A 16,015-nucleotide genomic window follows, 5' to 3' on the forward strand; every position below is an offset into this window, starting at 1 on the left:
AGACCATAGAGATTCCATTGAACTTCCTTCTACCATTCATGAGCTCTGATGAATATTCTTTCTCTGAAGAGGATGAAGACATCACTGAAGAGTAGGTTGCTAAGTATCTAAGAGCAATCATGAAGCTGAATGCCAAGTTATTTGGTAATGAGACTTGGGAGGATGAACCCCCCTTGTTCACCAATGAACTGAGTGCATTAATGAGGTAGACATTACCTCAGAAGAAACCGGATCCCGGAAAAATCTTCATACCTTGTACCACAGGCACCATGACCTTTGAGAAGGCTCTGTGTGACCTGGGGTCAGGGATAAACCTCATGCCACTCTCTGTAATGGAGAAACTAGGAATCTTTGAGGTACAAGCTACAAGAATCTCACTAGAGATGGCAGACAAATTAATGAAACAGGCTTATGGACTAGTAGTGGACATGCTAGTAAAGGTTGAAGGCCTTTACATCCCTGCTGATTTCATAATCCTAGACACTGGGAAGGATGAGGATGAATCCATCATCCTTGGCAGACCCTTCCTAGCCACAGCAAAATGTGTAATTGATGTTGATAGAGGAGAGTTGGTCCTTTAGTTGAATGAGGACTACCTTGTATTCAAGACTCAAGGTTCTCCTTCTATAACCATGGAGAGGAAGCATGAAAAGCTTCTCACAATACAGAGTCAAACAAAACCCCCACATTCAAACTCTAAGTTTGGTGTTGAGAGGCCCCAACCCTGCTCTGATTATCTCTGAGGCTCCATGAGAGCTCACTGTCAAGCTATTGACATTAAAGAAGCGCTTGTTGAGAGGCAACCTAATGTTATTTAATTATATCTATTTATTTTCCATTGCTATTTTATGTTTTCTTTACGTTGATGATCATGTGAAGTCACAAAAACAACTGAAAAATCAAAAACAGAATAAAAAAAATAGCTCACCCTGGAGGAAGAGCTTACTGGCGTTTAAACGCCAGTAAGAAGCAGCTGACTGGCGTTTAACACCAGAAAGAAGCATCAAGCTGGCATTAAACGCCAGAAACAAGCACCAAACTGGCGTTTAACACCAGAACAGAGCATCTACTTGGCGTTTAACGCCAGAAATGGGAGAAAAGCTGGCGTTAAACGCCAAAAACAAGCAGCAACCTGGCGTTTAATGCCAGAAGTGCAATCTAAGGGCGTTTTGCACGCCCTAAATGGAGCAGGGATGCTAAGTCCTTGACCCCTCAGGATCTGTGGACCCCACAGGATCCCCACCTACCCCACCTCTTCTTCTCTCCTCTTCACACCTTTTCACAACACTCTTCCCCAAATACCCTTCACTAATCACATCTATAACTCTTCCCCTCAATCTCCTCCATTTTTTTCTTCTTCTACTATTTTCCTTCTTCTTTTGCTTGAGAACAAGCAAACATTTTAAGTTTGGTGTGGTAAAAGCATTGCTTTGTTTTTCCATAACCATTAATGGCACCTAAGGCCAAAGAAACCTCAAGAAAGAGGAAAGGGATGGCAATTGGTTCCACCTCTGAGTCATGGGAGATGGAGAGATTCATCTCAAAGGTTCATCAAGACCACTTCTATAAAGTTGTGGCCAAGAAAAAGGTGATCCCTGAGGTCCCTTTTAAGCTCAAAAAGGGCGAATATCCGGAGATCCGACAAGAGATTAGAAGAAGAGGATGGAAAGTACTCTCCAATCCTATTCAATAAGTCGAAATCTTAATGGTTCATGAGTTCTATGCAAACACATGGATCACTAGGAACCATGATCATAGTGTGAACCCAAATCCAAAGAATTGGCTTACAATGGTTCGGGGTAGATACTTAGATTTCAGTCCGGAAAATGTAAGGTTGGCGTTCAACTTGCCAATGATGCAAGAAAACGCATGCCCCTACACTAGAAGGGTCAACTTTGATCAAAGGTTGGACAAAGTCCTCATGGACATATGTGTGGAAGGAGCTTAATGCAAACTTTACTCAAGAGGCAAGCTGGTTCAATTGAGAAGACCGGACCTTAAGCCTGTGGCTAGAGGATGGTTGGAGTTCATCCAACATTCTATCATTCCTACTAGCAACCGATCCGAAGTAACTGTGGATCGGGCCATCATGATCCATAGTATCATGATTGGGGAGGAAGTAGAAGTTCATGAGATTATACCTCAAGAACTCTACAAGGTGGCTGACAAGTCCTCCACTTTAGCAAGGTTAGCCTTTCCTCACCTCATTTGTCCCCTCTGTAATTCAGCTGGAATTGACATAGAGGGAGACATCCTCATTGATGAGGACAAGCCCATCACTAAAAAGAGGATGGAGCAAACAAGAGAGCCCACTTATGGACCTCAACAAGAGCATGAGGAAATCCCTCATCATGAAATCCCTGAGATGCCTCAAGGGATGCACTTTCCTCGACAAAACTATTTGGAGCAAATTAACACCTCCCTAGGGCATTTAAGTTCCAACATGGAACAACTAAGGATGGAGCACCAAGAGTACTCCATCATTCTCCATGAGATTAGAGAAGATCAAAGAGCTATGAGGGAGGAGCAACAAAGGCAAGGAAGAGACATAGAGGAGCTCAAGAACACCATTGGTTCTTCAAGAGGAAGAAGACGCCACCCTCACTAAGGTGGACCCGTTCCTTAATCTCCTTGTTCTTATTTTTCTATTTTTCGGTTTTTGAGCCTTATGTTTTATTTATGTTTGTGTCCTTATTACATGATCATTAATGTGTAGTGTCTATGCCTTAAAGCTATGAATGTCCTATGAATCCATGACCTTTCTTAAATGAAAAATGTTCTAAAAACAAAAGAATAAGAAGTACATGATTTCGAATTAATCCTTGAGCTTAGTTTAGTTATTTTGATGTGGTGGCAACACTTTTTGTTTTCTGAATGAATGCTTGAACAGTGCATATTTTTTTGAATTTGTTGTTTATGAATGTTAAATTTGTTGGCTCTTGAAAGAATGATGAAAAGGAGAAATATTATTGATAATCTGAAAAATCATAAAATTGATTCTTGAAGCAAGAAAAAGCAGTGAATACAAAAGCTTGCAGAAAAAAAAAAGAAAAAAAAAAGGTGGGCAAAAAAAAAGAGAAAGAAAAAGAAAAAGCAAGCAGAAAAAGCCAATAACCCTTTAAACCAAAAGGCAAGGGTAAAAAGGATCCAAGGCTTTGAGCATCAGTGGATAGGAGGGCCCAAAGGAAAAAAATCCTGGCCAAATCGGCTAAACCAAGCTGTCCCTAACCATGTGCTTGTGGCGTGAAGGTGTCAAGTGAAAAGCTTGAGACTGAGCGGTTAAAGTCGAGGTTCAAAGCATAAAAAAAAAAGAGTGTGCTTAAGAACACTGGACACCTCTAATTGGAGAATTTAGCAAAGCTGAGTCACAATCTGAAAAGGTTCACCCAGTTATGTGTCTGTGGCATTTATGTATCTGGTGGTAATACTGGAAAACAAAGTGCTTAGGGCCATGGCCAAGACTCAAAAAGTAGTTGTGTTCAAGAATCAACATACTGAACTAGGAGAATCAATAACACTATCTGAATTCTAAGTTCTTATAGATGCCAATCATTCTGAACTTCAAAGGATAAAGTGAGATGCCAAAACTGTTCAGAGACAAAAAGCTACTAGCCCCGCTCATCTAAATTGGAGCTAAGTTTCATTGATATTTTGGAATTTATAGTATATTCGCTTCTTTTTATCCTAATTGATTTACAGTTGCTTGGGGACAAGCAACAATTTAAGTTTGGTGTTGTGATGAGCGGATAATTTATACGCTTTTTGGCATTGTTTTTACATAGTTTTTAGTATGATTTAGTTAGTTTTTAGTATATTTTTATTAATTTTTAAATAAAATCACATTTCTGGGCTTTACTATGAGCTTGTGTGTTTTTCTGTGATTTCAGGTAATTTCTGGCTGAAATTGAGAGACTTGAGCAAAAATCTGATTCAGAGGCTGAAGAAGGACTATAGATGTTGTTGGATTCTAACCTCCCTGCACTCGAAATAGATTTTCTGGAGCTACAGAAACCCAATTGGTGCGCTCTCAATTGCGTTGGAAATTAGACATCCAGGGCTTTCCAGCAATATATAATAGTCCATACTTTTTCTCGAGTTTTGCTGACGCAAACTGGCGTTCAAACGCCAACTTCCTACCTTATTCTGGAGTTAAACGCCAGAAACAGGTTGCAAACCAGAGTTAAATGCCAGAAACAGGCTACAACCTGGTGTTTAACTCCAAAAAGAGTTTCTACACATGAAAGCTCAATACTCAACCCAAGCACACACCAAGTGGGTCTGGAAGTGGATTTCAACATCATTTACTTATCTTATGTAACCCTAGCTACTAGTTTAGTATAAAAACTACTTTTAGTGATTTATTATATATCTCTGGTTAGTCTTTGAATAATTTTATGTTCAGAGATCACGTTTAGGGGGCTGGCCACTCGGCCATGCCTAGACCTTCATCACTTATGTATTTTTAACGGTAGAGTTTCTACACACCATAGATTAAGGTGTGGAGCTCTGCTGTTCCTCATGAATTAATTCAAAGTACTATTGTTTTCTTATTAAATTCAAGATTATTCCTATTCTAAGGTATTCGCTTGCACTTCAACATGATGAATATGATGATCCGTGACACTCATCACTATTCTCAGCCTATGAACACGTGCCTGACAACCACTTCCGTTCTACCTTGGATTGAGCGTTTATCTCTTAGCCTCTATTCCGAAAGATCAGAGTCTTCGTGGTATAAGCTAGAATTATTGGTGGCCATTCTTGAGATCTGGAAAGTCTAAACCTTGTCTGTGTATTCCGAGTAGGATCTGGGATGGGATGACTGTGACGAGCTTCAAACTAACGAGTGTTGGGCGTAGTGACAAACGCAAAAGAATCACTGGATCCTATTCCAGCATGAGTGGGAACCGAAAGATGATTAGCCGTGCGGTGACAGCGCATTTGGACCATTTTCACTGAGAGAACGGGAAGTAGCCATTGACAACGGTGATGCCCAACATACAGCTTGCCATGGAAAGGAGTATGAATGATTGGATGAAAGCACTAGGAAAGCAGAGGTTCAGAAGGAACAAAAGCATCTCCATACGCTTATCTGAAATTCTCACCAATGAATTGCATAAGTATCTCTATCCTATTTTATATTTTATATCTTAATTATCAAAATCCCATAACCATTTGAATCTGCCTGACTGAGATTTACAAGGATGACCATAGCTTGCTTCAAGCCGACAATCTCCGTGGGATCGACCCTTACTCACCTAAGGTTTATTACTTGGATGACCCAGTGCACTTGCTGGTTAGTTGTATCGGAGTTGTGAAAAAGAATTTGAGATTATAAACGTGCGTACCAAGTTTTTGGCGCCGTTGCTAGAGATCACAATTTCGTGCACCAGGCATGGGGATTATTCCTGACCCCAGGTCACACAGAGCCTTCTCAAAGGTCATGGTGCCTATGGTACAAGGTATGAAGAATTTTCTGGGATCCGGTTTCTTCTGAGGTAATGTCTACCTCATTAATGCATTCAGTTCATTGGTGAACAAGGGGGGTTCATCCTCCCTAGTCTCAGTACCAAATAACTTGGCCTTCAGCTTCATGATTGCTCCTAGATATTTACCAACTTGCTCTTCAGTGATGTCTTCATCCTCTTCAGAGGAAGAATATTCATCAGAGCTCATGAATGGCAGAAGGAAGTTCAATGGAATCTCTATGGTCTCTGTATGAGCCTCTGATTCCTTTGGTTCCTCAAAGGGAAACTCCTTTCTATCTAGAGGACGTCCCAGGAGGCTTTTCTCACTAGGACTCATGTCCTCCTCACTCTCTCTAGGTTTGGCCATGTTGGTCATGGTTATGGCCTTGCACTCTCTCTTGGGATTTTCTTCTGTATTGCTTGGGAGAGTACTAGGAGGAGTTTCAGTAATCTTTTTTCTCAGCTGACCTACCTGTGCCTCCAAATTTCTAATGGAGGACCTTGTTTCATTCATGAAACTTAGTGTGGTCTTAGATAGATCAGAGACTATGGTTGCCAGGCTAGAATGGCTCTGTTCAGAATTCTCTGTCTGTTGCTGAGAAGATGATGGAAAACGCTTGCTATTGCTAAACCTATTTCTTCCACCATTATTGTTGAAGCCTTGTTGAGGCTTCTGTTGGTCCTTCCATGAGAAATTTGGATGATTTCTTTATGAAGGATTATAGGTGTTTCCATAGGGTTCTCCCATGTAATTCACCTCTGCTATTGCAGGGTTTCAGGATCTTAAGCTTCTTCTTCAGAAGATGCTTCTTTAGTACTGTTGGATGCAGCTTGCAATCCATTCAGACTCTGAGAAATCATATTGACTTGCTGAGTCAATATTTTGTTCTGAACCAATATGGCTTTCAGAGTATCAAATTCAAGAACTCCTTTCTTCTGAGGCGTCCCATAGTTCACAGGATTCCTCTCAGAGGTGTACATGAACTGGTTATTTGCAACCATTTCAATGAGTTCCTGAGCTTCTGCAGGGGTTTTCAGATGAAGAGATCCTCCTGCAGAATGGTCCAATGACATTTTTGACAACTCAGACAGACCATCATAGAATATACATATGATGCTCCATTCTGGAAGCATGTCAGTAGGACACCTTTTGATCATTTGCTTATATCTTTCCCAAGCTTCATATAGGGACTCCCCTTCCTTCTGTCTGAAGGTTTGGATTTCCACTCTAAGCTTGCTCATCTTTTGAGGTGGAAAGAATTTGGCCAGGAAAGCATTGACCAGCTTATCCCAAGAGTTCAGGCTTTCCTTAGGTTGTGAATCCAACCATGTTCTAGCTCTGTCTCTTACAGCAAAAGGGAAAAGCATAAGCCTATAGACCTCGGGATCAACTCCATTGGTCTTGACAGTGTCACAGATTTGCAAGCATTCAGCTAAGAACTGATGGGGATCTTCCAATAGAAGTCCATAAAACTTGCAATTCTGTTGCATTAGAGAAACTAATTGAGGCTTAAGCACAAAGTTGTTTGCTCTAATGGCAGGAATTGAGATGCTTCTTCCATAGAAGTTAGAAGAGGGTGCAATAAAGTCACCAAGTATCTTCCTTGCATCTCCACCATTGTTATTGGGTTCGGCCATGTCTCCTTCTTTTTCGAAAATTTCTGTCAGGTCCTCTCCAGAGGGTTGTGCTTTAGCTTCTCTTAGTTTCCTCTTAAGAGTCCTTTCAGGTTCAGGATCAGCTTCAATAAGAATGTCTTTATCCTTGTTTCTGCTCATATGAAAAAGAAGAGAACAAAAAAGAAGAGGAATCCTCTATGTCACAGTATAGATATTCCTTTAAGTGATTAGAAGAAGAGAAGAATAGAAGAAGGAGAAGATAAAAATTCGAACACAGAGAAGAAGAGGGGGTTCGAATTATGAGTAGAAGAGAAGTGTTAGTAGATAAATAAATAAATAAATAGAAAGAGATGAGAGGGGGAAGAATTCGAAAATTAAATAAAATAAACATATTTTTGTTTTTATTTTAAATGTTAATTAAAATTCGAAAATTAAGAAGGAAAATAAAATTAAATTGAAATTTAAAACAATTAGTTAATGAAAAAAATTTTGAAAAAGAGGTTAGTGATTTTCGAAAATAAGAGAGAGAAAAGTAGTTAGGTGGTTTTGAAAAAGATAAGAAATAGTAAAACAAACAAAAACACAAGTAGTTAATTGAAAAAGATTTGAAAATCAATTTTAAAAAGATAAGAAGTTAGAAAAGATTTTGAAATTGATTTTTGAAAAAGATATGATTGATATGATTGAAATTTATTTTGAAAAGGATTTGAAAAGGAAGTTTAAAAAGATTTGATTTTGAAAATTAAAGTTGATTACTTGACTAACAAGAAATTAAAAGATATGATTTTAGAAGTTAAAGATTGAACCTTTCTTAATAGGCAAGTAACAACTTGAAATTTTTTAATCAATTACATTAATTGTTAGCATTAATTTCGAAAATATGAAATAAAAATAAGAAAAAGATTTTGAAAATCAAGTTTAAAATTTTCGAAAATATGAAAGAAAAAATGAAAAAGATTTGATTTTTGAAAAAGATTTGAAAAAGATAGAATTTTTAAATTGAAAATTTGATTTGACTCATAAGAAACAACTAGATTTTTAAAAATTTTTGACTAAGTCAATCCAAATTTTCGAAATTTATGAGAAGAATAAGGGAAAGATATTTTTTTTTATTTTTGAATTTTTAATGAGGAGAGAGAAAAACATCAAAATGACTCAAGACATGAAAATTCAAGATCAAAACACATGATGCATGCAAGAACACTTTCAATGTCAAGATGAACACCAATAACACTTTGAAGATCAAGATGAACATCAAGACTTATTTTTGAAAATTTTTTTAAGAAAAAAAAACACATGCAAGACACCAAACTTAGAAATTTTTAATGTTTAGACACTAACAAATTGAAAATGCATATGAAAAACAAGAAAAGACACCAAACAAGAAAATGCAAAGATCAAACAAGGAAAATATACAAGAACAACTTGAAGATTATGAAGAACTCAATGCATGTATTTTTCAAAAATTTTAAGAAAATTAAAAAGCTGCAATTGACACCAAACTTAAAACTTGACACAAGACTCATACAAGAAACACAAAATATTTTTGGTTTTTATGATTTAAAAATTTTTTGTATTATTTTTCAAAAATTAATTGGAAAAAGAAAAATAAGGTTTTCAAAATTTTTAATAAGAATTTCAGGAATCATGCAATGTTAGTCTAAAACTCCGGTCCAGGAATTAGACATGGCTTACTAGCCAGGCAAGCTTTCAGTTAAAGCTTCGGTCCAAAACACTAGACATGGCCATTGGCCAGCCAAGCTTTAGCAGATCATTACATACAACAGCTAAATTGCTGAGAAAGACAAAGAAGCTCTTCTAAGGATAGTTGAAACCTCGGTCCAAAAGATTAGACATGGCTTAACAGCCAGCCAGGATTCAACATATCTCATGAAACTCTAGAATTCATTCTTAAAAATTCTGAAGAACATAGAATAATTTATTTTTTTGAATATTTTTCGAAAATAAAATAAAAAAACAAAAAGCTTAAAATTAAAATAAAATTACCTAATCTGAGCAATAAGATGAACCGTCAGTTGTCCAAACTCGAACAATCCCCGACAACAGCGCCAAAAACTTGGTGCACGAAATTGTGATCTCAATGGCGCCAAAAACTTGGTATGCACTATCATAATCTCAATTCTTCTTCACAACTTTGCACAACTAACCAGCAAGTGCACTGGGTCGTCCAAGTAATAAACCTTACGTGAGTAAGGGTCGATCCCACGGAGATTGTCGGCTTGAAGCAAGCCATGGTCATCCTTGTAAATCTCAGTCAGACGGATTCAAATGGTTATGGGATTTTGATAATTAAAATATAAATAAAATATAAAATAAGATAGAAATACTTATGTAATTCATTGGTGGGATTTCAGATAAGCGTATGAAGATGCTTATTGCTTCTGAACCTCTGCTTTCTTATTGCTTTCATCCAATCATTCATACTCCTTTCCATGGCAAGCTGTATGTTGGGCATCACCGTCGTCAATGGCTACTCCCCGTCCTCTCAGTGAAAATGGTCCAAATGTGCTGTCACCACACGGCTAATCATCGGTCGGTTCTCATTCATGTTGGAATAGAATCCGTTGATCCTTTTGCGTCTGTCACTACGCCCAGCACTTGTGAGTTTGAAGCTCGTCACAGTCATCCCATCCCGGATCCTACTCGGAATACCACAGACAAGGTTTAGACTTTTCGGATCTCAAGAATGACCGCCAATAATTCTAGCTTATACCACAAAGACTCTGATATGAACGAGGAGCCCAAGAGATAAACACTCAAGCTATTATAGATAGAACGGAAGTGGTTGTCAGGCACACGTTCATAGGCGAGAATGATGATGAATGTCACAGATCATCACATTCATCAAGTTGAAATACGAGTGAATATCTTGGAATGAGAATAAGCTTGAATTGAATAGAAAAACAATAGTACTTTGCATTACTTCATGAGGAACAGCAGAGCTCCACACCTTAATCTATGGGGTGTAGAAACTCCACCGTTGAAAAATACATAAGTGAAAGTGGTCCAGGCATGGCCGAATGGCCAGCCTCGTAAACGTGTACAATATGATCTAAAGATGAACTAAAGATGAACTCTAGATTGAAATACAATAGTAAAAAGTCCTATTTATACTAAACTAGTTACTAGGATTTAAAGAGATGAGTAAATGATGCAGAAATCCACTTCTCGGCCCACCTGGTGTGTGCTTGGGCTGAGCATTGAGCTTTCATGTGTAGAGACTCTTTTTGGAGTTAAACGCCAGGTTGTAGCCTGTTTAAGGCGTTTATCTCTGATTTGCAACCTGTTTCTGGCGTTTAACTCCAGAATAGGGCAGGAAGTTGGCGTTTCAACACCAGTTTGCGTCGTCAAAACTCGGGCAAAGTATGGACTATTATATATTGATGGAAAGCGCTGGATGTCTACTTTCCAACGCAATTGAGAGCGCACCAATTGGGTTTTTGTAGCTCCAGAAAATCCATTTCGAGTTCAGGGGGGTCAGAATCCAACAGCATCTGCAGTCCTTCTTCAGCCTCTGAATCAGATTTTTGCTCAAGTCCCTAAATTTCAGCCAGAAATTACCTGAAATCACAGAAAAACACACAAACTCATAGTAAAGTCCAGAAATGTGATTTTTATTTAAAAACTAATAAAAATATACTAAAAACTAACTAAATCATACTAAAAACTATATAAAAACAATGCCAAAAAGCGTATAAATTATCCGCTCATCAGGGATCATGAGATTCTTAGCTTAGATTTGTCTTTCTAAAGCTTTTAGAAAAAACTTGCCTGTTTACCACTCTCTGTTTTATTTTCATAATACATACAATAATATAATAATATCTTGATAAATAATAATTTGTAATAATAATTTACTCTAATGTAAATGAGTAATTTTAAACAAATATTTAAAATAATATTTATAATACCCTTAAAACTTATTTTATAAAACCTTATTTTCAAACTTTTATTAATTACTTTCTAAACCACGAATTCTTTTTATATATAAAATTATATTTAAACCTTCACTTTATTTCATATTTATATAAATAACCCTGAGCTTTTATAAAATGCCCGTTTTACCTCTAAACTTTATTTATTACCCAAAATACCCGAAATACTTATATAATTATAATATTAAACTCAATCTTTTTCTTTTAAAAAAAATTTTGAATAAATTCTTAAGACTTAAAACAAAATTTCGGCGGCATTCTCCCTAAAACCCGGACTTTGCCACCCTTCTCGGGTTGCATCCAAACCATTTTCCACACTCTTTTCAAACTATTTCCAATAGATCAAACCAGAAAAATTTCAACATTTTCAAATTATCCTATCATAATCCAGAAATCAAATTCATCAGAATAACTCAGTTTCTGACTGCACTAAAACCCTCTGAACTTCAAACTTATCACAAATATCAATATATCACAAAATTCAATATAAATTCAATCAAATTCAATCAACAAGTAATCATGACATTAATTCAATTGTCCAATATCAATTGAACCGGTGAGAATTTATCAAAACCCTACCTTTGTACGAAATCAAAATATGCAAAGCTCCGGAGGAGCCTTCTGACCGAGCCGTCGAAGAAAAAAATGTCCGGAATCATCTATGCCTCTGATGAGCGGATAATTTATACCCTTTTTGGCATTGTTTTCATATAGTTTTTAGTATGTTTTAGTAACTTTTTATTATATTTTTAGTATTTTTTATGCAAAAATCATATTTTTAGACTTTACTATGAGTTTGTGTGTTTTTCTGTAATTTCAGGTATTTTCTGGCTGAAATTGAGGGACCTGAGCAAAAATTTGATTCAGAGGCTGAAAAAGGACTGCAGATGCTGTTGGATTCTGACCCTTCTGCACTCGAAGTGGATTTTCTGAAGCTACAGAAGCCCCATTGGCACGCTCTCAATTGCGTTAGAAAGTAGACATCATGGGCTTTCCAGAAATATATAATAGTTCATACTTTGCCCGAGATTTGATGGCCCAAACTGGCGTCCAAAACCAGCCTAAAACTTCCTGGCGTAAAACGCCCAAACTGGCACCAGAATTGGAGTTAAACGCCCAAACTGGCACCCAGGCTGGCGTTTAACTCCGAAAACAGCTTATGCACGTGTAAAGCTCAATGCTCAGCCCAAGCACACACCAAGTGGGCCCCGAAAGTGGATTTCTACACTATCTGCACTTAGTTACTCATTTTTTGTAAACCTAAGTTACTAGTTTAGTATAAATAGCAATTTTTACTATTGTATTCATATCTCTAGACGTTTAGTCCTTAGACATTTGAGGCTGGCCACACGGCCATGCTTAGACTACTTTCACTTTTGTATTTTCTACTGTGGAGTTTTTACACCCCGTAGATTAAGGTGTGGAGTGATGCGAGCGGAAATTGACGAGTTAAGAATGATTATAAAATATGCGTTGCAATTATAGTTCTCAACCAACCAGAAATCCGCTTATCAATTTAGAAGGGTGTCACGGAAATTAAAATTAAAATACTGGGAGTATGAATCCCAGGTCGTCTCCCAACGAGTTGCAAAAAAGTGTGCTATTTTATTAATCAGATGGTTTCAAAAAGGTTTGAGTTGAATGGCAGAAAATTAGATTAGAGAATTTATATAAATTTAAATAAAAGCCTTGACTGGGAGTTGATTAGCTGGAAGCCCTATTCTTGTTGCAGTACTCTCAAGATTAATTTGATAATTGCGGGTTATTCTGTTTAGTTGTCCCTTACTAAGTAAGGGGAAGTCAAACAAGTTGGAATGTTATTCTATCCACAAGTTCCAATCCGCTCTTGGGAGGATTGGTGTTAGTGACTAGAGAGTAATCCAACAATAAACCCAATTACAATCATTCTCTTGAGCATCCCAACTCAAGGGTTTCTTTCAATCAACTCCCCATCAAGTTAGGGAACTACTCGCTCATTGTAAATGAAGAATTCATAACATAAGAAAGGGAATTAAAGAAAGACATGATAAATAATGATCAAAGGATTAATTGAAAATAAAAAGTAATTCTTGTATTTAATAAATGCTAAAATAATCCAATAGTAAAATTAAGTAAATTAAGGAACATGGAAGAGTAAGAGACAAGTAAAGAAAACGAACTAGAATGTCGAAGTCTTGATGAGGCAATAACTCTTCTCAATATCCCAATGCAAAAACAATGAAAAATAATGAATCCTAAAAACCATGAATGTGTAGAGAGAAAACCTAGAAGAGAGGAAAAAACTAGATCTGAAAACTAAAACTATGCGGAATGAATGTTGTTGTTGGTTTCTGCATGTTCTCTGGCTCTACTCTGCTTTTTTGGGCCGAAAACTGGGTCAAAATAAGGCCCGAAATTGCCCCCAGCGATTCTACAGATTATGCAGATCGCGTATGTCACGCGGTCGCGTCATCCATGCGGCCGCGTCATTCGGCTTTCTGCTTTGCCACGCGGTCGCGTCATCCATGCAGCTTTCATCTATGCGGCCGCGTCACTTCTCGCTGGTCATCTCCTCAATTTCCTGTGTTCCTTCCATTTTTGCAAGCTTCCTTTCCAATCTCCAACTCATTCATGCCCTATGAAGCCTGAAACACTTAACACGCAAATCACAGCATCAAATGGAATAAAGGAGAAATAAAATACATAATTAAAAGTCTCTAGGAAGCAAGTTTTCAATCATGCAATAACTTTAGGAAGGAATTATAAATGCATGCTTATTTAATGAATAAGTGGGTAAAGATCATGATAAAACCACACAATTAAACACAATATAAACCATAAAATAGTGGTTTATCAACCTCCCCGTACTTAAACATTAGCATGTCCTCATGCTTAGTTGAAGGAGATAAAATGAATGAGTAAGAACATGTAAAACCTATGAAATGCAATGCAACCTATATATATGAATGCAACTATATGATTTTTGTCCACTTGATCTAAAGTAAATAAGCTCTTCAAAATAATTACAAATCAAATCTCACTAACTCAATTCTTATATAGTAAGAACAGATAAAAATGCAAGAAGATAGCTCATGAAAGCAGGGAACATAGAAATTCAAGCATGGAACCCTCACTGATGATGTATGTACACTCTAGTCTCTCTAGTGTATAGGGTCATCACTCTATCCTTTTCTAATCATGCTCTCTAATTTTTGTTCTTCTCCTAATCAATCAACAACATTTAATATACCAATGCAAACATCATGAGGTCTTTTCAAGGTTGTAATGGGGCCAAGGTAAGGGTGAGGATATATATATATGGCTAAGTAAGCTTATAAATTGAATCTCTAATTAACCCAAGCTTTAACATAACCTATATATATATTCTATATAACTTTAGAGTTCATACCTAGCGACCCAGAAATTTCCTTTCACATCCATACTCATGTATCAATCTTTTAATTTGATTTTATCATACATGCATTGATCTTTGAATGTTTGACTTAGCATTGGGGTAATTTTGTCCCCTTATTTATTTATTGAGTATTTTTGGATTTTTTTTTCATAAACATAGAAACATAAAAATAACATACCTTATCAATGCACATAGATTTTTTTATTCTTATAGTTTCACATGAGTAGGTATCCAAATTCCCAAAATATTATCATGACTCATTCCCTTATTATCCTTTGTTCCCACAATTTCCCATACTTAAATAACATACATAATTCTATCTTAAGCTAACTATAGATTCAATTTAGGATATATAATTGTTTTTCTGCTTAAGGCTAGTAATGTGGTAAAATATAGAACAAATGGGATTTAAAGGCTCAAGGTGGCTAACAAAGGTAATTGAAAGGGTAGGCTTAATTTGGATAAGTAAGCTCAACAAATAATGGCCTCAATCATGTGTAAACATATAAATATAATAAACATTGGACATATAGGATGAAACAAAATGTAGATTACAATCATAGAGAAGTAAACACACAAGAATAAAATAATTATGGTTAAATAATGTAACCATTCATAAAGGCTCAATTCTCACAGGTTGTGTGTTCTTTAGCTCAAAAATCATGTTCCAAATACAACTTCAAGCAAATTTAACATAAAAATTTTAATTAAAATTAGTGAAATTTTGTTCCAAAGATAGGGTCTTAGAAGAAACTTATTGTCTTTTCAATCAAGCAGAACATGCATGCAACTAACCTATTCCTATGCAATTTATCCTATTCTACAAAAGAAAAATCTAACTAAATATCCTAATTTGTTGGTGCTAGGGAAGAGAAATTACCTCCAGAAGTCAGGTACTGACCGACCTCCCCACACTTAAGGCTTTGCACCGTCCTCGGTGCCATCTGTCAAGAACATAGGTGGGCTGGTAGCAGTATCTCCACAGTCGGGACCATCATGGCTCCCTGTGCTGGTAAAAGAAGTGGAGTTCGGGGTATCTGAGTCCTTGAATTTTCCCATGATCAGCTCCTTGAGGTATGTGAATCGGCGCTTGTTATGGCACTCTCTCATCTTAGCTTTGTGTTCTTGCCGATCCAACTTTTCAAGTATCTGTTGGAGCAGTTGGGCAGTTGTAGGTGCTTGTGGTGTTGAAGAAGGAATATCTTCAACTGGTTCAGTAGGCTGGCTGACAGTGGCTGCTGGAAGTCTAAGGTATTTCCCGTTGGGGACAAACTGATCATCCCGGGGAAGCATGGCTTTGGTGTCCCCAGCTCTGTAGGAGACTCCGGCTGCTGAGACAAGATCTGAGACCAGGGCAGGAAAAGGTAAGTTGCCCGCAATTTGTACGTGTCCCATGGCATTTCGGATATGTCTTGGTAGATTCAGAGGTTGGTCTGTAAGGATGCACCATAGTAGAACGGCCATGTCCGCAGTGAAGGAGGACTCGTGAGTGCTTGGAAAGACGTAATGGGACATAATCTGTGCCCATACGCGAGCCTCCAAGGTAAGTGCTGAAGCCAAAATTCCCTTAGGGTGGGTAC

Source organism: Arachis hypogaea, chromosome 18 (genome assembly GCF_003086295.3).
Source record: "Arachis hypogaea cultivar Tifrunner chromosome 18, arahy.Tifrunner.gnm2.J5K5, whole genome shotgun sequence".
NCBI classification, from domain to species: Eukaryota; Viridiplantae; Streptophyta; class Magnoliopsida; order Fabales; family Fabaceae; genus Arachis; species Arachis hypogaea.